General features: G+C 42.1%; 9 non-coding genes across 9 annotated transcripts; all 9 read left to right on the forward strand.

Annotated features, from left to right (window-relative positions):
• The first annotated feature begins 2,360 nt into the window (after positions 1–2,360).
• Positions 2,361–2,432, forward strand: TRNAH-GUG (transfer RNA histidin (anticodon GUG)). The gene has a single exon. It is a non-coding gene; the product is annotated as a tRNA-His (tRNA).
• Positions 2,433–3,931: 1,499 nt separating this feature from the next.
• On the forward strand, positions 3,932–4,013 carry TRNAS-AGA (transfer RNA serine (anticodon AGA)). The gene has a single exon. It is a non-coding gene; the product is annotated as a tRNA-Ser (tRNA).
• A 2,861-nt stretch (positions 4,014–6,874) lies between these two features.
• TRNAS-AGA (transfer RNA serine (anticodon AGA)) lies at positions 6,875–6,956 on the forward strand. The gene has a single exon. It is a non-coding gene; the product is annotated as a tRNA-Ser (tRNA).
• Positions 6,957–9,816: 2,860 nt separating this feature from the next.
• On the forward strand, positions 9,817–9,898 carry TRNAS-AGA (transfer RNA serine (anticodon AGA)). The gene has a single exon. It is a non-coding gene; the product is annotated as a tRNA-Ser (tRNA).
• A 2,860-nt stretch (positions 9,899–12,758) lies between these two features.
• TRNAS-AGA (transfer RNA serine (anticodon AGA)) lies at positions 12,759–12,840 on the forward strand. The gene has a single exon. It is a non-coding gene; the product is annotated as a tRNA-Ser (tRNA).
• Positions 12,841–15,699: 2,859 nt separating this feature from the next.
• On the forward strand, positions 15,700–15,781 carry TRNAS-AGA (transfer RNA serine (anticodon AGA)). The gene has a single exon. It is a non-coding gene; the product is annotated as a tRNA-Ser (tRNA).
• A 1,289-nt stretch (positions 15,782–17,070) lies between these two features.
• TRNAH-GUG (transfer RNA histidin (anticodon GUG)) lies at positions 17,071–17,142 on the forward strand. Its single transcript has one exon. It is a non-coding gene; the product is annotated as a tRNA-His (tRNA).
• Positions 17,143–18,642: 1,500 nt separating this feature from the next.
• On the forward strand, positions 18,643–18,724 carry TRNAS-AGA (transfer RNA serine (anticodon AGA)). The gene has a single exon. It is a non-coding gene; the product is annotated as a tRNA-Ser (tRNA).
• A 2,860-nt stretch (positions 18,725–21,584) lies between these two features.
• TRNAS-AGA (transfer RNA serine (anticodon AGA)) lies at positions 21,585–21,666 on the forward strand. Its single transcript has one exon. It is a non-coding gene; the product is annotated as a tRNA-Ser (tRNA).
• Positions 21,667–25,000: the final 3,334 nt, after the last annotated feature.

A 25,000-nucleotide genomic window follows, 5' to 3' on the forward strand; every position in this document is an offset into this window, starting at 1 on the left:
AGGGAATACCCAATGCTAACCTATGAGAGGGGCAGACCTCACAGTAGTGAAAAATGTAATAGACTGTTTGATACTACTAGGACATACAAACTACCACAGTACATGTCTTACCTTTTACTTACATAGCATGATGCCCCTAGGACTACCTAGGGCCTACCTTAGGGGTTACTGATATGTAATAAAATTGGAGTTTAAGGCTTGGCAAGTAGTTTTAAATGCCAAGTCGAAGTGGCAGTACACTGCAGCACAGGCACTGCAGTAGCAGGCTTGAGACAGGTTTGAAATGCTATTTCTTTGGGCGGCACAATCAGTCCCTGGGTATATGGTATACCACTTTACAAGGGGCTTTCAAGTAAATTAAATCTGTCAGTCAGGTATACTCCAATTATACACATGATTAGGGAAGAAGCACGTGCACTTCAGCACTGATTAGTAGCGATAAAGTGATCAGAGTCCTAAGGCCAACAAAAAGATACAGCAAAATGCGGAGGTGAAAAGCAATAAGGTGGGGTTGGGACCACCTTAAGAATGCAAGGTCTAACAAAAACGAACTAAGGATAACATGAGTAAAACATCAGGTTTCTCTACAGCATTTGGTGAGACAAGTGGGCCTTCTTTTATCTTCCATAAATGCAATCCTTCCCGGACCCCTTTATTATATAGCTCTTCAAGGAAAAAATATAAAGCACTTACAAAGGAGCCTCAAATACTCAAAGATGGTAGACTTCTTTAATATGGGACATATACTAAAAGCAGCACGAAAACAGAGTGCAATAGGGTCCAAAAAATTTGAGTGACCCATGAGAGTATGCATGCAAGCCTATGGTATTCCAAACTAGAGATATACGCATGCAATTTTTGTTTTTAGGAGAGAATGTGCCTGCTGAAAAAAACCTTATTTTTAAAAAGTGCATTGCAGAATATCAGGAATTTGCTGTGGGACACCTTGAAAACTTGCATACAGATTATGTGCACACACCTTGCAGTCAGTTGTTGTGGCCGAGTGGTTAAGGCGATAGACTAGAAATCCATTGGGGTCTCCCCGAGCAGGTTCGAATCCTGCCGACAACGAGAATCTTTTTAACATCGGCTACAATTTCAGAAGTTAACCTTTAGTATTTCTTCCATGTCAGTTTTATAAATAGGTGGCTTATTTTGGTGTCACTATTGCCATATCACATATTTATTATCGCTCCCCCTTTCATATCTTTGCTATAACTCTCGTCCTTCATTAGCGCTGGTGCAAACGCTTCAAATTATTATACCCTGGCTCTCTCGGTCATACCTGTGCATGCACTTGAAACTTACTTTACCAATAAAAGAAGCAAATAGAGAAATAAAATAAAAGTGCTAGCTGGATTAGGCAAACACACTTCATAAAACTGCAGTTTCTTTTCTATTCTCCCCCGTGTTACAAGCTTAACTGCTCCCTGTGTAATTTCTCTTAACCTGCTGTTCCTGGAAGAGAATTTCATCTACAAGCTCTTTCTGTGTTTTTTCCTAGTCTTTTCTTTCCCTTTTCTTAGATTTGTAACTGTTCCTTTACGTGCTCTATTTAGGCGCCATTAATCTCATTTGAGCTCCTTGTACCTGCTGCTGTTTTCTCCACACCTCATACTGTCTTTTCCCTCTTTCTCTCTTTCTCTGCGGTTGGTGGCTACTTTCCAAAGCGTCTGATGCCCCAATGTTCCTTCGTCTTGTTGTCAGACGTGAATTTGAAAAGCAACAAAATTAACAAGCCTTTACCACTCACACATGGCAGAAGTTTATACTTTAATTCAATGAGCTAAGAAAAGTGTGTTGTGGGGCCCCTACGAGCCATGGTGCTTGCTTCATCATAATTAGGCATGCAGTCATTAGCCACAGCTCTGATTATGGGTCACTGAGGTCAGTTTCAGTAATTCCTCAAAAACCTAACCATGCAGTCCCCCCTAACTGTGTAGTTATCTTGCTTTACTGCTGTTTGTGTGATTAGCTGGGAGGAGCTCACGGCAGCATCCTCCCAATAAAAGTGTAGATGGACCGTTCCTTAACTCTTTCTTGCTTCGCATACAGATGGCTTGAGGAGGTACAGGGGAGATGCAGGTCTAATAAACAGAATAGAATATCTGTGCCAGGTGTGTTTCTCTGCATTGGTGTCCCATCACAGGCCCACCAGTGTATGTGTGATCTTTGACTCCTGCCAGTTCACAAGCAGGCGGCCAGGAAACGGTTTCAGCCTATCAACCACTGAGGAGATAAAGCCTTTGTATAAGGAATGAGGAAGCAATGAACACATTCAGCCTATCACAGGAGTAGCCCTGAGTGTTCCGAATTATAATTTCTTCATGTCACTGTACGTTATTGAGCCCAAGTAGCTCGCCGTGATCGTATAGTGGTTAGTACTCTGCGTTGTGGCCGCAGCAACCTCGGTTCGAATCCGAGTCACGGCATTGTGGTTGGCAATGTCACGGCAGTTGGGTTTTTCTTTTACAGAATTCCCAAATGTACCAGTTGTTTTTGTGAAATGTCTATTAAAAACAGATCCTTTTCAATATTTAAACGATCTAACAACAAATTATTTAAACACACATGATTATAAGATGTAGGTATACTGTACTTACTGACATAAATTATCGTTCTTGAACATATTTGCGGTAAGGGGAGCGGAGCTCTCCCCCAGGCCAATCAGAATGCAGATGAATGCAGTTGCAGTTGAGTGACCTGTGTTGTGGCTGTCTACAGGGAATGCACATATGTAGCTGTCTCGCAGCCCAATCCAGACGTCAATCGAAGACAGGTTTCAATGCAAATAGAGCAGTAAGTGCAGAGAAATGCTCACTCTCTAAAAATGGCATTTATACAATAGTAAGATTAAATCCAACCTCACCAGTAGATAGGATTTATCAATAAATAAATAAAGCTTCTCCTCTCTGATATGGAATTACCCCCCAAAAAGTATAAGGGAATACCCAATGCTAACCTATGAGAGGGGCAGACCTCACAGTAGTGAAAAATGTAATAGACTGTTTGATACTACTAGGACATACAAACTACCACAGTACATGTCTTACCTTTTACTTACATAGCATGATGCCCCTAGGACTACCTAGGGCCTACCTTAGGGGTTACTGATATGTAATAAAATTGAAATTTAAGGCTTGGCAAGTAGTTTTAAATGCCACGTCGAAGTGGCAGTACACTGCAGCACAGGCACTGCAGTAGCAGGCTTGAGACAGGTTTGAAATGCTATTTCTTTGGGCGGCACAATCAGTCCCTGGGTATATGGTATACCACTTTACAAGGGGCTTTCAAGGAAATTAAATCTGTCAGTCAGGTATACTCCAATTATACACATGATTAGGGAAGAAGCACGTGCACTTCAGCACTGATTAGTAGCGATAAAGTGATCAGAGTCCTAAGGCCAACAAAAAGATACAGCAAAATGCGGAGGTGAAAAGCAATAAGGTGGGGTTGGGACCACCTTAAGAATGCAAGGTCTAACAAAAACGAACTAAGGATAACATGAGTAAAACATCAGGTTTCTCTACAGCATTTGGTGAGACAAGTGGGCCTTCTTTTATCTTCCATAAATGCAATCCTTCCCGGACCCCTTTATTATATAGCTCTTCAAGGAAAAAATATAAAGCACTTACAAAGGAGCCTCAAATACTCAAAGATGGTAGACTTCTTTAATATGGGACATATACTAAAAGCAGCACGAAAACAGAGTGCAATAGGGTCCAAAAAACTTTAGTGACCCATGAGAGTATGCATGCAAGCCTATGGTATTCCAAACTAGAGATATACGCATGCAATTTTTGTTTTTAGGAGAGAATGTGCCTGCTGAAAAAAACCTTATTTTTAAAAAGTGCATTGCAGAATATCAGGAATTTGCTGTGGGACACCTTGAAAACTTGCATACAGATTATGTGCACACACCTTGCAGTCAGTTGTTGTTGCCGAGTGGTTAAGGCGATGGACTAGAAATCCATTGGGGTCTCCCCGCGCAGGTTCGAATCCTGCCGACAACGAGAATCTTTTTAACATCGGCTACAATTTCAGAAGTTAACCTTTAGTATTTCTTCCATGTCAGTTTTATAAATAGGTGGCTTATTTTGGTGTCACTATTGCCATATCACATATTTATTATCGCTCCCCCTTTCATATCTTTGCTATAACTCTCGTCCTTCATTAGCGCTGGTGCAAACGCTTCAAATTATTATACCCTGGCTCTCTCGGTCATACCTGTGCATGCACTTGAAACTTACTTTACCAATAAAAGAAGCAAATAGAGAAATAAAATAAAAGTGCTAGCTGGATTAGGCAAACACACTTCATAAAACTGCATTTTCTTTTCTATTCTCCCCCGTGTTACAAGCTTAACTGCTCCCTGTGTAATTTCTCATAACCTGCTGTTCCTGGAAGAGAATTTCATCTACAAGCTCTTTCTGTGTTTTTTCCTAGTCTTTTCTTTCCCTTTTCTTAGATTTGTAACTGTTCCTTTACGTGCTCTATTTAGGCGCCATTAATCTCATTTGAGCTCCTTGTACCTGCTGCTGTTTTCTCCACACCTCATACTGTCTTTTCCCTCTTTCTCTCTTTCTCTGCGGTTGGTGGCTACTTTCCAAAGCGTCTGATGCCCCAATGTTCCTTCATCTTGTTGTCAGACGTGAATTTGAAAAGCAACAAAATTAACAAGCCTTTACCACTCACACATGGCAGAAGTTTATACTTTAATTCAATGAGCTAAGAAAAGTGTGTTGTGGGGCCCCTACGAGCTATGGTGCTTGCTTCATCATAATTAGGCATGCAGTCATTAGCCACAGCTCTGATTATGGGTCACTGAGGTCAGTTTCAATAATTCCTCAAAAACCTAACCATGCAGTCCCCCCTAACTGTGTAGTTATCTTGCTTTACTGCTGTTTGTGTGATTAGCTGGGAGGAGCTCACGGCAGCATCCTCCCAATAAAAGTGTAGATGGACCGTTCCTTAACTCTTTCTTGCTTCACATACAGATGGCTTGAGGAGGTACAGGGGAGATGCAGGTCTAATAAACAGAATAGAATATCTGCGCCAGGTGTGTTTCTCTGCATTGGTGTCCCATCACAGGCCCACCAGTGTATGTGTGATCTTTGACTCCTGCCAGTTCACAAGCAGGCGGCCAGGAAACGGTTTCAGCCTATCAACCACTGAGGAGATAAAGCCTTTGTATAAGGAATGAGGAAGCAATGAACACATTCAGCCTATCACAGGAGTAGCCCTGAGTGTTCCGAATTATAATTTCTTCATGTCACTGTACGTTATTGAGCCCAAGTAGCTCGCCGGGATCGTATAGTGGTTAGTACTCTGCGTTGTGGCCGCAGCAACCTCGGTTCGAATCCGAGTCACGGCATTGTGCTTGGCAATGTCACGGCAGTTGGGTTTTTCCTTTACAGAATTCCCAAATGTACCAGTTGTTTTTGTAAAATGTCTATTAAAAACAGATCCTTTTCAATATTTAAACGATCTAACAACAAATTATTTAAACACACATGATTATAAGATGTAGGTATACTGTCCTTACTGACATAAATTATCGTTCTTGAACATATTTGCGGTAAGGGGAGCGGAGCTCTCCCCCAGGCCAATCAGAATGCAGATGAATGCAGTTGCAGTTGAGTGACCTGTGTTGTGGCTGTCTACAGGGAATGCACATATGTAGCTGTCTCGCAGCCCAATCCAGACGTCAATCGAAGACAGGTTTCAATGCAAATAGAGCAGTAAGTGCAGAGAAATGCTCACTCTCTAAAAATGGCATTTATACAATAGTAAGATTAAATCCAACCTCACCAGTAGATAGGATTTATCAATAAATAAATAAAGCTTCTCCTCTCTGATATGGAATTACCCCCCAAAAAGTATAAGGGAATACCCAATGCTAACCTATGAGAGGGGCAGACCTCACAGTAGTGAAAAATGTAATAGACTGTTTGATACTACTAGGACATACAAACTACCACAGTACATGTCTTACCTTTTACTTACATAGCATGATGCCCCTAGGACTACCTAGGGCCTACCTTAGGGGTTACTGATATGTAAGAAAATTGGAGTTTAAGGCTTGGCAAGTAGATTTAAATGCCAAGTCGAAGTGGCAGTACACTGCAGCACAGGCACTGCAGTAGCAGGCTTGAGACAGGTTTGAAATGCTATTTCTTTGGGCGGCACAATCAGTCCCTGGGTATATGGTATACCACTTTACAAGGGGCTTTCAAGTAAATTAAATCTGTCAGTCAGGTATACTCCAATTATACACATGATTAGGGAAGAAGCACGTGCACTTCAGCACTGATTAGTAGCGATAAAGTGATCAGAGTCCTAAGGCCAACAAAAAGATACAGCAAAATGCGGAGGTGAAAAGCAAGAAGGTGGGGTTGGGACCACCTTAAGAATGCAAGGTCTAACAAAAACGAACTAAGGATAACATGAGTAAAACATCAGGTTTCTCTACAGCATTTGGTGAGACAAGTGGGCCTTCTTTTATCTTCCATAAATGCAATCCTTCCCGGACCCCTTTATTATATAGCTCTTCAAGGAAAAAATATAAAGCACTTACAAAGGAGCCTCAAATACTCAAAGATGGTAGACTTCTTTAATATGGAACATATACTAAAAGCAGCACGAAAACAGAGTGCAATAGGGTCCAAAAAACTTGAGTGACCCATGAGAGTATGCATGCAAGCCTATGGTATTCCAAACTAGAGATATACGCATGCAATTTTTGCTTTTTTAGAGAGAATGTGCCTGCTGAAAAAAAACTTATTTTTAAAAAGTGCATTGCAGAATATCAGGAATTTGCTGTGGGACACCTTGAAAACTTGCATACAGATTATGTGCACATACCTTGCAGTCAGTTGTTGTGGCCGAGTGGTTAAGGCGATGGACTAGAAATCCATTGGGGTCTCCACGCGCAGGTTCGAATCCTGCCGACAACTAGAATCTTTTTAACATCGGCTACAATTTCAGAAGTTAACCTTTAGTATTTCTTCCATGTCAGTTTTATAAATAGGTGGCTTATTTTGGTGTCACTATTGCCATATCACATATTTATTATCGCTCCCCCTTTCATATCTTTGCTATAACTCTCGTCCTTCATTAGCGCTGGTGCAAACGCTTCAAATTATTATACCCTGGCTCTCTCGGTCATACCTGTGCATGCACTTGAAACTTACTTTACCAATAAAAGAAGCAAATAGAGAAATAAAATAAAAGTGCTAGCTGGATTAGGCAAACACACTTCATAAAACTGCAGTTTCTTTTCTATTCTCCCCCGTGTTACAAGCTTAACTGCTCCCTGTGTAATTTCTCTTAACCTGCTGTTCCTGGAAGAGAATTTCATCTACAAGCTCTTTCTGTGTTTTTTCCTAGTCTTTTCTTTCCCTTTTCTTAGATTTGTAACTGTTCCTTTACGTGCTCTATTTAGGCGCCATTAATCTCATTTGAGCTCCTTGTACCTGCTGCTGTTTTCTCCACACCTCATACTGTCTTTTCCCTCTTTCTCTCTTTCTCTGCGGTTGGTGGCTACTTTCCAAAGCGTCTGATGCCCCAATGTTCCTTCGTCTTGTTGTCAGACGTGAATTTGAAAAGCAACAAAATTAACAAGCCTTTACCACTCACACATGGCAGAAGTTTATACTTTAATTCAATGAGCTAAGAAAAGTGTGTTGTGGGGCCCCTACGAGCCATGGTGCTTGCTTCATCATAATTAGGCATGCAGTCATTAGCCACAGCTCTGATTATGGGTCACTGAGGTCAGTTTCAATAATTCCTCAAAAACCTAACCATGCAGCCCCCCCTAACTGTGTAGTTATCTTGCTTTACTGCTGTTTGTGTGATTAGCTGGGAGGAGCTCACGGCAGCATCCTCCCAATAAAAGTGTAGATGGACCGTTCCTTAACTCTTTCTTGCTTCACATACAGATGGCTTGAGGAGGTACAGGGGAGATGCAGGTCTAATAAACAGAATAGAATATCTGCGCCAGGTGTGTTTCTCTGCATTGGTGTCCCATCACAGGCCCACCAGTGTATGTGTGATCTTTGACTCCTGCCAGTTCACAAGCAGGCGGCCAGGAAACGGTTTCAGCCTATCAACCACTGAGGAGATAAAGCCTTTGTATAAGGAATGAGGAAGCAATGAACACATTCAGCCTATCACAGGAGTAGCCCTGAGTGTTCCGAATTATAATTTCTTCATGTCACTGTACGTTATTGAGCCCAAGTAGCTCGCCGTGATCTTATAGTGGTTAGTACTCTGCGTTGTGGCCGCAGCAACCTCGGTTTGAGTCCGAGTCACGGCATTGTGGTTGGCAATGTCACGGCAGTTGGGTTTTTCTTTTACAGAATTCCCAAATGTACCAGTTGTTTTTGTAAAATGTCTATTAAAAACAGATCCTTTTCAATATTTAAACGATCTAACAACAAATTATTTAAACACACATGATTATAAGATGTAGGTATACTGTACTTACTGACATAAATTATCGTTCTTGAACATATTTGCGGTAAGGGGAGCGGAGCTCTCCCCCAGGCCAATCAAAATGCAGATGAATGCAGTTGCAGTTGAGTGACCTGTGTTGTGGCTGTCTACAGGGAATGCACATATGTAGCTGTCTCGCAGCCCAATCCAGACGTCAATCGAAGACAGGTTTCAATGCAAATAGAGCAGTAAGTGCAGAGAAATGCTCACTCTCTAAAAATGGCATTTATACAATAGTAAGATTAAATCCAACCTCACCAGTAGATAGGATTTATCAATAAATAAATAAAGCTTCTCCTCTCTGATATGGAATTACCCCCCAAAAAGTATAAGGGAATACCCAATGCTAACCTATGAGAGGGGCAGACCTCACAGTAGTGAAAAATGTAATAGACTGTTTGATACTACTAGGACATACAAACTACCACAGTACATGTCTTACCTTTTACTTACATAGCATGATGCCCCTAGGACTACCTAGGGCCTACCTTAGGGGTTACTGATATGTAAGAAAATTGGAGTTTAAGGCTTGGCAAGTAGTTTTAAATGCCAAGTCGAAGTGGCAGTACACTGCAGCACAGGCACTGCAGTAGCAGGCTTGAGACAGGTTTGAAATGCTATTTCTTTGGGCGGCACAATCAGTCCCTGGGTATATGGTATACCACTTTACAAGGGGCTTTCAAGTAAATTAAATCTGTCAGTCAGGTATACTCCAATTATACACATGATTAGGGAAGAAGCACGTGCACTTCAGCACTGATTAGTAGCGATAAAGTGATCAGAGTCCTAAGGCCAACAAAAAGATACAGCAAAATGCGGAGGTGAAAAGCAATAAGGTGGGGTTGGGACCACCTTAAGAATGCAAGGTCTAACAAAAACGAACTAAGGATAACATGAGTAAAACATCAGGTTTCTCTACAGCATTTGGTGAGACAAGTGGGCCTTCTTTTATCTTCCATAAATGCAATCCTTCCCGGACCCCTTTATTATATAGCTCTTCAAGGAAAAAATATAAAGCACTTACAAAGGAGCCTCAAATACTCAAAGATGGTAGACTTCTTTAACATGGGACATATACTAAAAGCAGCACGAAAACAGAGTGCAATAGGGTCCAAAAAACTTGAGTGACCCATGAGAGTATGCATGCAAGCCTATGGTATTCCAAACTAGAGATATACGCATGCAATTTTTGTTTTTAGGAGAGAATGTGCCTGCTGAAAAAAACCTTATTTTTAAAAAGTGCATTGCAGAATATCAGGAATTTGCTGTGGGACACCTTGAAAACTTGCATACAGATTATGTGCACACACCTTGCAGTCAGTTGTTGTGGCCGAGTGGTTAAGGCGATGGACTAGAAATCCATTGGGGTCTCCCCGCGCAGGTTCGAATCCTGCCGACAACGAGAATCTTTTTAACATCGGCTACAATTTCAGAAGTTAACCTTTAGTATTTCTTCCATGTCAGTTTTATAAATAGGTGGCTTATTTTGGTGTCACTATTGCCATATCACATATTTATTATCGCTCCCCCTTTCATATCTTTGCTATAACTCTCGTCTTTCATTAGCGCTGGTGCAAACGCTTCAAATTATTATACCCTGGCTCTCTCGGTCATACCTGTGCATGCACTTGAAACTTACTTTACCAATAAAAGAAGCAAATAGAGAAATAAAATAAAAGTGCTAGCTGGATTAGGCAAACACACTTCATAAAACTGCATTTTCTTTTCTATTCTCCCCCGTGTTACAAGCTTAACTGCTCCCTGTGTAATTTCTCTTAACCTGCTGTTCCTGGAAGAGAATTTCATCTACAAGCTCTTTCTGTGTTTTTTCCTAGTCTTTTCTTTCCCTTTTCTTAGATTTGTAACTGTTCCTTTACGTGCTCTATTTAGGCGCCATTAATCTCATTTGAGCTCCTTGTACCTGCTGCTGTTTTCTCCACACCTCATACTGTCTTTTCCCTCTTTCTCTCTTTCTCTGCGGTTGGTGGCTACTTTCCAAAGCGTCTGATGCCCCAATGTTCCTTCGTCTTGTTGTCAGACGTGAATTTGAAAAGCAACAAAAATAACAAGCCTTTACCACTCACACATGGCAGAAGTTTATACTTTAATTCAATGAGCTAAGAAAAGTGTGTTGTGGGGCCCCTACGAGCCATGGTGCTTGCTTCATCATAATTAGGCATGCAGTCATTAGCCACAGCTCTGATTATGGGTCACTGAGGTCAGTTTCAATAATTCCTCAAAAACCTAACCATGCAGTCCCCCCTAACTGTGTAGTTATCTTGCTTTACTGCTGTTTGTGTGATTAGCTGGGAGGAGCTCACGGCAGCATCCTCCCAATAAAAGTGTAGATGGACCGTTCCTTAACTCTTTCTTGCTTCACATACAGATGGCTTGAGGAGGTACAGGGGAGATGCAGGTCTAATAAACAGAATAGAATATCTGCGCCAGGTGTGTTTCTCTGCATTGGTGTCCCATCACAGGCCCACCAGTGTATGTGTGATCTTTGACTCCTGCCAGTTCACAAGCAGGCGGCCAGGAAACGGTTTCAGCCTATCAACCACTGAGGAGATAAAGCCTTTGTATAAGGAATGAGGAGGCAATGAACACATTCAGCCTATCACAGGAGTAGCCCTGAGTGTTCCGAATTATAATTTCTTCATGTCATTGTACGTTATTGAGCCCAAGTAGCTCGCCGTGATCGTATAGTGGTTAGTACTCTGCGTTGTGGCCGCAGCAACCTCAGTTCGAATCCGAGTCAAGGCATTGTGGTTGGCAATGTCACGGCAGTTGGGTTTTTCCTTTACAGAATTCCCAAATGTACCAGTTGTTTTTGTAAAATGTCTATTAAAAACAGATCCTTTTCAATATTTAAACGATCTAACAACAAATTATTTAAACACACATGATTATAAGATGTAGGCATACTGTACTTACTGACATAAATTATCGTTCTTGAACATATTTGCGGTAAGGAGAGCGGAGATCTCCCCCAGGCCAATCAGAATGCAGATGAATGCAGTTGCAGTTGAGTGACCTGTGTTGTGGCTGTCTACAGGGAATGCACATATGTAGCTGTCTCGCAGCCCAATCCAGACGTCAATCGAAGACAGGTTTCAATGCAAATAGAGCAGTAAGTGCAGAGAAATGCTCACTCTCTAAAAATGGCATTTATACAATAGTAAGATTAAATCCAACCTCACCAGTAGATAGGATTTATCAATAAATAAATAAAGCTTCTCCTCTCTGATATGGAATTACCCCCCAAAAAGTATAAGGGAATACCCAATGCTAACCTATGAGAGGGGCAGACCTCACAGTAGTGAAAAATGTAATAGACTGTTTGATACTACTAGGACATACAAACTACCACAGTACATGTCTTACCTTTTACTTACATAGCATGATGCCCCTAGGACTACCTAGGGCCTACCTTAGGGGTTACTGATATGTAATAAAATTGGAATTTAAGGCTTGGCAAGTAGTTTTAAATGCCAAGTCGAAGTGGCAGTACACTGCAGCACAGGCACTGCAGTAGCAGGCTTGAGACAGGTTTGAAATGCTATTTCTTTGGGCGGCACAATCAGTCCCTGGGTATATGGTATACCACTTTACAAGGGGCTTTCAAGTAAATTAAATCTGTCAGTCAGGTATACTCCAATTATACACATGATTAGGGAAGAAGCACGTGCACTTCAGCACTGATTAGTAGCGATAAAGTGATCAGAGTCCTAAGGCCAACAAAAAGATACAGCAAAATGCGGAGGTGAAAAGCAATAAGGTGGGGTTGGGACCACCTTAAGAATGCAAGGTCTAACAAAAACGAACTAAGGATAACATGAGTAAAACATCAGGTTTCTCTACAGCATTTGGTGAGACAAGTGGGCCTTCTTTTATCTTCCATAAATGCAATCTTTCCCGGACCCCTTTATTATATAGCTCTTCAAGGAAAAAATATAAAGCACTTACAAAGGAGCCTCAAATACTCAAAGATGGTAGACTTCTTTAATATGGGACATATACTAAAAGCAGCACGAAAACAGAGTGCAATAGGGTCCAAAAAACTTGAGTGACCCATGAGAGTATGCATGCAAGCCTATGGTATTCCAAACTAGAGATATACGCATGCAATTTTTGTTTTTAGGAGAGAATGTGCCTGCTGAAAAAAACCTTATTTTTAAAAAGTGCATTGCAGAATATCAGGAATTTGCTGTGGGACACCTTCAAAACTTGCATACAGATTATGTGCACACACCTTGCAGTCAGGTGTTGTGGCCGAGTGGTTAAGGCGATGGACTAGAAATCCATTGGGGTCTCCCCGCGCAGGTTCGAATCCTGCCGACAACGAGAATCTTTTTAACATCGGCTACAATTTCAGAAGTTAACCTTTAGTATTTCTTCCATGTCAGTTTTATAAATAGGTGGCTTATTTTGGTGTCACTATTGCCATAGCACATATTTATTATCGCTCCCCCTTTCATATCTTTGCTATAACTCTCGTCCTTCATTAGCGCTGATGCAAACGCTTCAAATTATTATACCCTGGCTCTCTCGGTCATACCTGTGCATGCACTTGAAACTTACTTTACCAATAAAAGAAGCAAATAGAGAAATAAAATAAAAGTGCTAGCTGGATTAGGCAAACACACTTCATAAAACTGCATTTTCTTTTCTATTCTCCCCCGTGTTACAAGCTTAACTGCTCCCTGTGTAATTTCTCTTAACCTGCTGTTCCTGGAAGAGAATTTCATCTACAAGCTCTTTCTGTGTTTTTTCCTAGTCTTTTCTTTCCCTTTTCTTAGATTTGTAACTGTTCCTTTACGTGCTCTATTTAGGCGCCATTAATCTCATTTGAGCTCCTTGTACCTGCTGCTGTTTTCTCCACACCTCATACTGTCTTTTCCCTCTTTCTCTCTTTCTCTGCGGTTGGTGGCTACTTTCCAAAGCGTCTGATGCCCCAATGTTCCTTCGTCTTGTTGTCAGACGTGAATTTGAAAAGCAACAAAATTAACAAGCCTTTACCACTCACACATGGCAGAAGTTTATACTTTAATTCACTGAGCTAAGAAAAGTGTGTTGTGGGGCCCCTACGAGCCATGGTGCTTGCTTCATCATAATTAGGCATGCAGTCATTAGCCACAGCTCTGATTATGGGTCACTGAGGTCAGTTTCAATAATTCCTCAAAAACCTAACCATGCAGTCCCCCCTAACTGTGTAGTTATCTTGCTTTACTGCTGTTTGTGTGATTAGCTGGGAGGAGCTCACGGCAGCATCCTCCCAATAAAAGTGTAGATGGACCGTTCCTTAACTCTTTCTTGCTTCACATACAGATGGCTTGAGGAGGTACAGGGGAGATGCAGGTCTAATAAACAGAATAGAATATCTGCGCCAGGTGTGTTTCTCTGCATTGGTGTCCCATCACAGGCCCACCAGTGTATGTGTGATCTTTGACTCCTGCCAGTTCACAAGCAGGCGGCCAGGAAACGGTTTCAGCCTATCGACCACTGAGGAGATAAAGCCTTTGTATAAGGAATGAGGAAGCAATGAACACATTCACCCTATCACAGGAGTAGCCCTGAGTGTTCCGAATTATAATTTCTTCATGTCACTGTACGTTATTGAGCCCAAGTAGCTCGCCGTGATCGTATAGTGGTTAGTACTCTGCGTTGTGGCCGCAGCAACCTCGGTTCGAATCCGAGTCACTGCATTGTGGTTGGCAATGTCACGGCAGTGGGGTTTTTCCTTTACAGAATTCCCAAATGTACCAGTTGTTTTTGTAAAATGTCTATTAAAAACAGATCCTTTTCAATATTTAAACGATCTAACAACAAATTATTTAAACACACATGATTATAAGATGTAGGTATACTGTACTTACTGACATAAATTATCGTTCTTGAACATATTTGCGATAAGGGGAGCGGAGCTCTCCCCCAGGCCAATCAGAATGCAGATGAATGCAGTTGCAGTTGAGTGACCTGTGTTGTGGCTGTCTACAGGGAATGCACATATGTAGCTGTCTCGCAGCCCAATCCAGACGTCAATCGAAGACAGGTTTCAATGCAAATAGAGCAGTAAGTGCAGAGAAATGCTCACTCTCTAAAAATGGCATTTATACAATAGTAAGATTAAATCCAACCTCACCAGTAGATAGGATTTATCAATAAATAAATAAAGCTTCTCCTCTCTGATATGGAATTACCCCCCAAAAAGTATAAGGGAATACCCAATGCTAACCTATGAGAGGGGCAGACCTCACAGTAGTGAAAAATGTAATAGACTGTTTGATACTACTAGGACATACAAACTACCACAGCACATGTCTTACCTTTTACTTACATAGCATGATGCCCCTAGGACTACCTAGGGCCTACCTTAGGGGTTACTGATATGCAATAAAATTGGAGTTTAAGGCTTGGCAAGTAGTTTTAAATGTCAAGTCGAAGTGGCAGTACACTGCAGCACAGGCACTGCAGTAGCAGGCTTGAGACAGGTTTGAAATGCTATTTCTTTGGGCGGCACAATCAGTCCCTGGGTATATGGTATACCACTTTACAAGGGGCTTTCAAGTAAATTAAATCTGTCAGTCAGGTATACTCCAATTATACACATGATTAGGGAAGAAGCACATGCACTTCAGCACTGATTAGTAGCGATAAAGTGATCAGAGTCCGTGGCCAACAAAAAGATACAGCAAAATGCGGAGGTGAAAAGCAATAAGGTGGGGTTGGGACCACCTTAAGAATGCAAGGTCTAACAAAAACGAACTAAGGATAACATGAGTAAAACATCAGGTTTCTCTACAGCATTTGGTGAGACAAGTGGGCCTTCTTTTATCTTCCATAAATGCAATCCTTCCCGGACCCCTTTATTATATAGCTCTTCAAGGAAAAAATATAAAGCACTTACAAAGGAGCCTCAAATACTCAAAGATGGTAGACTTCTTTAATATGGGACATATACTAAAAGCAGCACGAAAACAGAGTGCAATAGGGTCCAAAAAACTTGAGTGACCCATGAGAGTATGCATGCAAGCCTATGGTATTCCAAACTAGAGATATACGCATGCAATTTTTGTTTTTAGGAGAGAATGTGCCTGCTGAAAAAAACCTTATTTTTAAAAAGTGCTTTGCAGAATATCAGGAATTTGCTGTGGGACACCTTGAAAACTTGCATACAGATTATGTGCACACACCTTGCAGTCAGTTGTTGTGGCCGAGTGGTTAAGGCGATGGACTAGAAATCCATTGGGGTCTCCCCGCGCAGGTTCGAATCCTGCCGACAACGAGAATCTTTTTAACATCGGCTACAATTTCAGAAGTTAACCTTTAGTATTTCTTCCATGTCAGTTTTATAAATAGGTGGCTTATTTTGGTGTCACTATTGCCATATCACATATTTATTATCGCTCCCCCTTTCATATCTTTGCTATAACTCTCGTCCTTCATTAGCGCTGGTGCAAACGCTTCAAATTATTATACCCTGGCTCTCTCGGTCATACCTGTGCATGCACTTGAAACTTACTTTACCAATAAAAGAAGCAAATAGAGAAATAAAATAAAAGTGCTAGCTGGATTAGGCAAACACACTTCATAAAACTGCATTTTCTTTTCTATTCTCCCCCGTGTTACAAGCTTAACTGCTCCCTGTGTAATTTCTCTTAACCTGCTGTTCCTGGAAGAGAATTTCATCTACAAGCTCTTTCTGTGTTTTTTCCTAGTCTTTTCTTTCCCTTTTCTTAGATTTGTAACTGTTCCTTTACGTGCTCTATTTAGGCGCCATTAATCTCATTTGAGCTCCTTGTACCTGCTGCTGTTTTCTCCACACCTCATACTGTCTTTTCCCTCTTTCTCTCTTTCTCTGCGGTTGGTGGCTACTTTCCAAAGCGTCTGATGCCCCAATGTTCCTTCGTCTTGTTGTCAGACGTGAATTTGAAAAGCAACAAAATTAACAAGCCTTTACCACTCACACATGGCAGAAGTTTATACTTTAATTCAATGAGCTAAGAAAAGTGTGTTGTGGGGCCCCTACGAGCTATGGTACTTGCTTCATCATAATTAGGCATGCAGTCATTAGCCACAGCTCTGATTATGGGTCACTGAGGTCAGTTTCAATAATTCCTCAAAAACCTAACCATGCAGTCCCCCCTAACTGTGTAGTTATCTTGCTTAACTGCTGTTTGTGTGATTAGCTGGGAGGAGCTCACGGCAGCATCCTCCCAATAAAAGTGTAGATGGACCGTTCCTTAACTCTTTCTTGCTTCACATACAGATGGCTTGAGGAGGTACAGGGGAGATGCAGGTCTAATAAACAGAATAGAATATCTGCGCCAGGTGTGTTTCTCTGCATTGGTGTCCCATCACAGGCCCACCAGTGTATGTGTGATCTTTGACTCCTGCCAGTTCACAAGCAGGCGGCCAGGAAACGGTTTCAGCCTATCAACCACTGAGGAGATAAAGCCTTTGTATAAGGAATGAGGAAGCAATGAACACATTCAGCCTATCACAGGAGTAGCCCTGAGTGTTCCGAATTATAATTTCTTCATGTCACTGTACGTTATTGAGCCCAAGTAGCTCGCCGTGATCGTATAGTGGTTAGTACTCTGCGTTGTGGCCGCAGCAACCTCGGTTCGAATCCGAGTCACGGCATTGTGGTTGGCAATGTCACGGCAGTTGGGTTTTTCCTTTACAGAATTCCCAAATGTACCAGTTGTTTTTTGTAAAATGTCTATTAAAAACAGATCCTTTTCAATATTTAAACGATCTAACAACAAATTATTTAAACACACATGATTATAAGATGTAGGTATACTGTCCTTACTGACATAAATTATCGTTCTTGAACATATTTGCGGTAAGGGGAGCGGAGCTCTCCCCCAGGCCAATCAGAATGCAGATGAATGCAGTTGCAGTTGAGTGACCTGTGTTGTGGCTGTCTACAGGGAATGCACATATGTAGCTGTCTCGCAGCCCAATCCAGACGTCAATCGAAGACAGGTTTCAATGCAATTAGAGAAGTAAGTGCAGAGAAATGCTCACTCTCTAAAAATGGCATTTATACAATAGTAAGATTAAATCCAACCTCACCAGTAGATAGGATTTATCAATAAATAAATAAAGCTTCTCCTCTCTGATATGGAATTACCCCCCAAAAAGTATAAGGGAATACCCAATGCTAACCTATGAGAGGGGCAGACCTCACAGTAGTGAAAAATGTAATAGACTGTTTGATACTACTAGGACATACAAACTACCACAGTACATGTCTTACCTTTTACTTACATAGCATGATGCCCCTAGGACTACCTAGGGCCTACCTTAGGGGTTACTGATATGTAATAAAATTGGAGTTTAAGGCTTGGCAAGTAGTTTTAAATGCCAAGTCGAAGTGGCAGTACAATACAGCAGACGCACTGCAGTAGCAGGCTTGAGACAGGTTTGAAATGCTATTTCTTTGGGCGGCACAATCAGTCCCTGGGTATATGGTATACCACTTTACAAGGGGCTTTCAAGTAAATTAAATCTGTCAGTCAGGTATACTCCAATTATACACATGATTAGGGAAGAAGCACGTGCACTTCAGCACTGATTAGTAGCGATAAAGTGATCAGAGTCCTAAGGCCAACAAAAAGATACAGCAAAATGCGGAGGTGAAAAGCAATAAGGTGGGGTTGGGACCACCTTAAGAATGCAAGGTCTAACAAAAACGAACTAAGGATAACATGAGTAAAACATCAGGTTTCTCTACAGCATTTGGTGAAACAAGTGGGCCTTCTTTTATCTTCCATAAATGCAATCCTTCCCGGACCCCTTTATTATATAGCTCTTCAAGGAAAAAATATAAAGCACTTACAAAGGAGCCTCAAATACTCAAAGATGGTAGACTTCTTTAATATGGGACATATACTAAAAGCAGCACGAAAACAGAGTGCAATAGGGTCCAAAAAACTTGAGTGACCCATGAGAGTATGCATGCAAGCCTATGGTATTCCAAACTAGAGATATACGCATGCAATTTTTGTTTTTAGGAGAGAATGTGCCTGCTGAAAAAAACCTTATTTTTAAAAAGTGCATTGCAGAATATCAGGAATTTGCTGTGGGACACCTTGAAAACTTGCATACAGATTATGTGCACACACCTTGCAGTCAGTTGTTGTGGCCGAGTGGTTAAGGCGATGGACTAGAAATCCATTGGGATCTCCCCGCGCAGGTTCGAATCCTGCCGACAACGAGAATCTTTTTAACATCGGCTACAATTTCAGAAGTTAACCTTTAGTATTTCTTCCATGTCAGTTTTATAAATAGGTGGCTTATTTTGGTGTCACTATTGCCATATCACATATTTATTATCGCTCCCCCTTTCATATCTTTGCTATAACTCTCGTCCTTCATTAGCGCTGGTGCAAACGCTTCAAATTATTATACCCTGGCTCTCTCGGTCATACCTGTGCATGCACTTGAAACTTACTTTACCAATAAAAGAAGCAAATAGAGAAATAAAATAAAAGTGCTAGCTGGATTAGGCAAACACACTTCATAAAACTGCATTTTCTTTTCTATTCTCCCCCGTGTTACAAGCTTAACTGCTCCCTGTGTAATTTCTCTTAACCTGCTGTTCCTGGAAGAGAATTTCATCTACAAGCTCTTTCTGTGTTTTTTCCTAGTCTTTTCTTTCCCTTTTCTTAGATTTGTAACTTTTCCTTTACGTGCTCTATTTAGGCGCCATTAATCTCATTTGAGCTCCTTGTACCTGCTGCTGTTTTCTCCACACCTCATACTGTCTTTTCCCTCTTTCTCTCTTTCTCTGCGGTTGGTGGCTACTTTCCAAAGCGTCTGATGCCCCAATGTTCCTTCGTCTTGTTGTCAGACGTGAATTTGAAAAGCAACAAAATTAACAAGCCTTTACCACTCACACATGGCAGAAGTTTATACTTTAATTCAATGAGCTAAGAAAAGTGTGTTGTGGGGCCCCTACGAGCTATGGTGCTTGCTTCATCATAATTAGGCATGCAGTTATTAGCCACAGCTCTGATTATGGGTCACTGAGGTCAGTTTCAATAATTCCTCAAAAACCTAACCATGCAGTCCCCCCTAACTGTGTAGTTATCTTGCTTTACTGCTGTTTGTGTGATTAGCTGGGAGGAGCTCACGGCACCATCCTCCCAATAAAAGTGTAGATGGACCGTTCCTTAACTCTTTCTTGCTTCACATACAGATGGCTTGAGGAGGTACAGGGGAGATGCAGGTCTAATAAACAGAATAGAATATCTGCGCCAGGTGTGTTTCTCTGCATTGGTGTCCCATCACAGGCCCACCAGTGTATGTGTGATCTTTGACTCCTGCCAGTTCACAAGCAGGCGGCCAGGAAATGGTTTCAGCCTATCAACCACTGAGGAGATAAAGCCTTTGTATAAGGAATGAGGAAGCAATGAACACATTCAGCCTATCACAGGAGTAGCCCTGAGTGTTCCGAATTATAATTTCTTCATGTCACTGTACGTTATTGAGCCCAAGTAGCTCGACGTGATCGTATAGTGGTTAGTACTCTGCGATGTAGCCGCAGCAACCTCGGTTCGAATCCTAGTCACGGCATTGTGGTTGGCAATGTCACGGCAGTTGGGTTTTTCCTTTACAGAATTCCCAAATGTACCAGTTGTTTTTGTAAAATGTCTATTAAAAACAGATCCTTTTCAATATTTAAACGATCTAACAACAAATTATTTAAACACACATGATTATAAGATGTAGGTATACTGTCCTTACTGACATAAATTATCGTTCTTGAACATATTTGCGGTAAGGGGAGCGGAGCTCTCCCCCAGGCTAATCAGAATGCAGATGAATGCAGTTGCAGTTGAGTGACCTGTGTTGTGGCTGTCTACAGGGAATGCACATATGTAGCTGTCTCGCAGCCCAATCCAGACGTCAATCGAAGACAGGTTTCAATGCAAATAGAGCAGTAAGTTCAGAGAAATGCTCACTCTCTAAAAATGGCATTTATACAATAGTAAGATTAAATCCAACCTCACCAGTAGATAGGATTTATCAATAAATAAATAAAGCTTCTCCTCTCTGATATGGAATTACCCCCCAAAAAGTATAAGGGAATACCCAATGCTAACCTATGAGAGGGGCAGACCTCACAGTAGTGAAAAATGTAATAGACTGTTTGATACTACTAGTACATACAAACTACCACAGTACATGTCTTACCTTTTACTTACATAGCATGATGCCCCTAGGACTACCTAGGGCCTACCTTAGGGGTTACTGATATGTAATAAAATTGGAGTTTAAGGCTTGGCAAGTAGTTTTAAATGCCAAGTCGAAGTGGCAGTACACTGCAGCACAGGCACTGCAGTAGCAGGCTTGAGACAGGTTTGAAATGCTATTTCTTTGGGCGGCACAATCAGTCCCTGGGTATATGGTATACCACTTTACAAGGGGCTTTCAAGTAAATTAAATCTGTCAGTCAGGTATACTCCAATTATACACATGATTAGGGAAGAAGCACGTGCACTTCAGCACTGATTAGTAGCGATAAAGTGATCAGAGTCCTAAGGCCAACAAAAAGATACAGCAAAATGCGGAGGTGAAAAGCAATAAGGTGGGGTTGGGACCACCTTAAGAATGCAAGGTCTAACAAAAACGAACTAAGGATAACATGAGTAAAACATCAGGTTTCTCTACAGCATTTGGTGAGACAAGTGGGCCTTCTTTTATCTTCCATAAATGCAATCCTTCCCGGACCCCTTTATTATATAGCTCTTCAAGGAAAAAATATAAAGCACTTACAAAGGAGCCTCAAATACTCAAAGATGGTAGACTTCTTTAATATGGGACATATACTAAAAGCAGCACGAAAACAGAGTGCAATAGGGTCCAAAAAATTTGAGTGACCCATGAGAGTATGCATGCAAGCCTATGGTATTCCAAACTAGAGATATACGCATGCAATTTTTGTTTTTAGGAGAGAATGTGCCTGCTGAAAAAAACCTTATTTTTAAAAAGTGCATTGCAGAATATCAGGAATTTGCTGTGGGACACCTTGAAAACTTGCATACAGATTATGTGCACACACCTTGCAGTCAGTTGTTGTGGCCGAGTGGTTAAGGCGATGGACTAGAAATCCATTGGGGTCTCCCCGCGCAGGTTCGAATCCTGCCGACAACGAGAATCTTTTTAACATCGGCTACAATTTCAGAAGTTAACCTTTAGTATTTCTTCCATGTCAGTTTTATAAATAGGTGGCTTATTTTGGTGTCACTATTGCCATATCACATATTTATTATCGCTCCCCCTTTCATATCTTTGCTATAACTCTCGTCCTTCATTAGCGCTGGTGCAAACGCTTCAAATTATTATACCCTGGCTCTCTCGGTCATACCTGTGCATGCACTTGAAACTTACTTTACCAATAAAAGAAGCAAATAGAGAAATAAAATAAAAGTGCTAGCTGGATTAGGCAAACACACTTCATAAAACTGCAGTTTCTTTTCTATTCTCCCCCGTGTTACAAGCTTAACTGCTCCCTGTGTCATTACTCTTAACCTGCTGTTCCTGGAAGAGAATTTCATCTACAAGCTCTTTCTGTGTTTTTTCCTAGTCTTTTCTTTCCCTTTTCTTAGATTTGTAACTGTTCCTTTACGTGCTCTATTTAGGCGCCATTAATCTCATTTGAGCTCCTTGTACCTGCTGCTGTTTTCTCCACACCTCATACTGTCTTTTCCCTCTTTCTCTCTTTCTCTGCGGTTGGTGGCTACTTTCCAAAGCGTCTGATGCCCCAATGTTCCTTCGTCTTGTTGTCAGACGTGAATTTGAAAAGCAACAAAATTAACAAGCCTTTACCACTCACACATGGCAGAAGTTTATACTTTAATTCAATGAGCTAAGAAAAGTGTGTTGTGGGGCCCCTACGAGCTATGGTAGTTGCTTCATCATAATTAGGCATGCAGTCATTAGCCACAGCTCTGATTATGGGTCACTGAGGTCAGTTTCAATAATTCCTCAAAAACCTAACCATGCAGTCCCCCCTAACTGTGTAGTTATCTTGCTTTACTGCTGTTTGTGTGATTAGCTGGGAGGAGCTCACGGCAGCATCCTCCCAATAAAAGTGTATTTATTTATTTATTTAAAACATTTATTAAGCGCAACTGTCACCTTGCAGGTATCCTGGCGCTGGTGGCTACTCCTGGGTTTATAGACAGGGAGGTTGAACTTTAACTAGCAGGCTAAAGGGGTGAAGGAAAGAGCCAAGTTTTGATTCGTTTCCTAAAGGGTAGGAGATGAGTGATTTGGCGGACATCGGCCGGCAAACTGTTCCACAGCTTAGCTGCAGCCACTCTGAAAGATCTGCCTCCGATCCTGGACTTCTTATATTTGGGGACTTTCACCAGGCAGGCAGTTGTAGACCTAAGTGTTCTGGTGGGTGTGTACCACGAGAACAGGCGTTGGAGAGGTCTAGGTCCTGCACCATGTAGTGCCTTGAAGACCAGACAGAGGGCCTTGAAGGCAATACGCTGCTTCAGCGGTAGCCAGTGCAGCTCGGCCAGCGCAGCGGTGGCAGAGGATCTTCTGGTCCAACCAAGAGCCAGTTTGGCTGCTGCCGACTGAACTCGTTGGAGTCTGTCCAGTAGTGTCACAGGGGATTCAAACAGGAGAGCATTACAGTAGTCAAGGCGACTGAGAATAGTACACCTGACTATCAATGCTCGGGCCGGGGGTGGTAAAAGAGGCAGAACCTTGCGCAGTGAGCGCATGAGGGCTGAGCAGGTAGCAACTGTTCTTGAGACCTGCGTTTCCATGCTCAGCTGGTGGTTTAGCATGACGCCCAGATTGCGAACACTGGTGACGGGTGGTGGGTTGTTAGAGTTTTCCGGGGGCCAGAACTCAGCAGGCAGAGGGCAGGGAATGCGGCTCGCCGGACAGAACAAAACCTCGGTTTTCGCGGAGTTGAACTGGAGGGAATTCCGGTGCAACCAGCTAGCGGTGTCTCTTAGACAGTTGTGAAAAGCTTCTAAGGGGATGGATTCTTCGCCCTCCCAAGAAAGCAACAGCTGAGTGTCGTCTGCATAATTTACTGTGGTCACCTTGTGCGATTTGATTAGCAGAACCAGTGGTTTCAGGTAAACATTAAAAAGAATCGGGCTAATAGAGGAGCCCTGAGGAACACCGTGAGGGACAGGGGAAAAGGCCGATTGGTATGGGGGAAGGGATACAGCCTGTTGTCTGTCACTAAGATATGAATAAAACCAAAGCAGGGCCGTACCAGCGATCCCTGCCTCTCTTAACCTCTCAAGCAAAATCCCATGATTGACCGTATCGAATGCGGCAGACAGATCCAATAAAATCAAGGCCACGGCTTGGCCCCTGTCTGCACGCATTCGAAGCTCCTCCATGGCAGTGAGCACAGCAGTTTCAGTGCCATGGGCCGGGCGAAACCCGAATTGGAATTCGTCTAAGACGTGGTGCTGCTCGAGATGGTTTGAGAGGCAGTTGCTGACCCAACGTTCGAGTACCTTCACCGGGAATGGCAAAAGTGATATAGGGCGAAAGTTGGACAGACATTCTGGATTCAGCGTGGGTTTCTTTAATAGCGGGGTGATGAGCGCTTGCTTCCAGGGAATGGGGACGATACCACACCTGAGGGATTGATTGCAAATCATCCGTAAAGTATGAAATAATTCGTGCCCACAAGCTTTCCAGATTTTCGGAGGCAGAGGGTCAAGGGGGGATCCAGAGGTGATGGCCAATGCAACTTTCTCAAACTCTACTTGAGAGATAGGAGGGAAGTCCAGGAGCTCATTCAGGGGAGGACAGGCTAACCTTGGACAGTCAGGATTGGTGAAGCCAACTTCAGGAGGAGTCAAGTGAAGATGTGCCGGAGACATTGCCAGATTATTGATGATAGTCTCAATTTTATCAGTAAAAAACTGAGCGAGACTGTCACAAAGGGTCTGAGATGGGGGAATAGAGTTTTTAACACAGTCAGGATGCATGATATTGTCCAGGATCTGAAATATACTTTTAGAACTATTGGCCGCATTGGCTATAGTAGAGCAGTAGTAGTTCGCCTTACTTTCTGCAATGGCGGTTTTGTAGTCCTGGAGTAACTTTTTCCAGCGGGCTTTGTTGATATTGCAGTAACCTTGTCTCCACTTTCTCTCAGCCTGTTTACAGGCTGATTTGAGGGATTTGAGGGACTCGTTGTACCAGGGAGCAGGTGCTCTACCTTTGGGTTTGCAATGTTTTAGAGGGGCAACCGAGTCCGCAATGGAGGTGATTCTCGAACTAAAGGATCTATAATTGTTTTCCACTGAACTAGTGGGAGAGAATCTATCCTGAACTTCGAAGACTTTGGTGGAGGTGCTAAGTTTATCTAAAGCTTTCCAGTTTCGGTAAGAGAATTGTGGTGGCGGATGATTCTTGGGCTTTCTTATTGTGGCATTATTGATATAAAGTTTAATGAGCGAGTGATCAGTCCAGCTCATAGGCAGAATGTCGCCTA

Source organism: Lissotriton vulgaris, unplaced genomic scaffold, assembly GCF_964263255.1.
Source record: "Lissotriton vulgaris unplaced genomic scaffold, aLisVul1.2 SCAFFOLD_301, whole genome shotgun sequence".
NCBI classification, from domain to species: Eukaryota; Metazoa; Chordata; class Amphibia; order Caudata; family Salamandridae; genus Lissotriton; species Lissotriton vulgaris.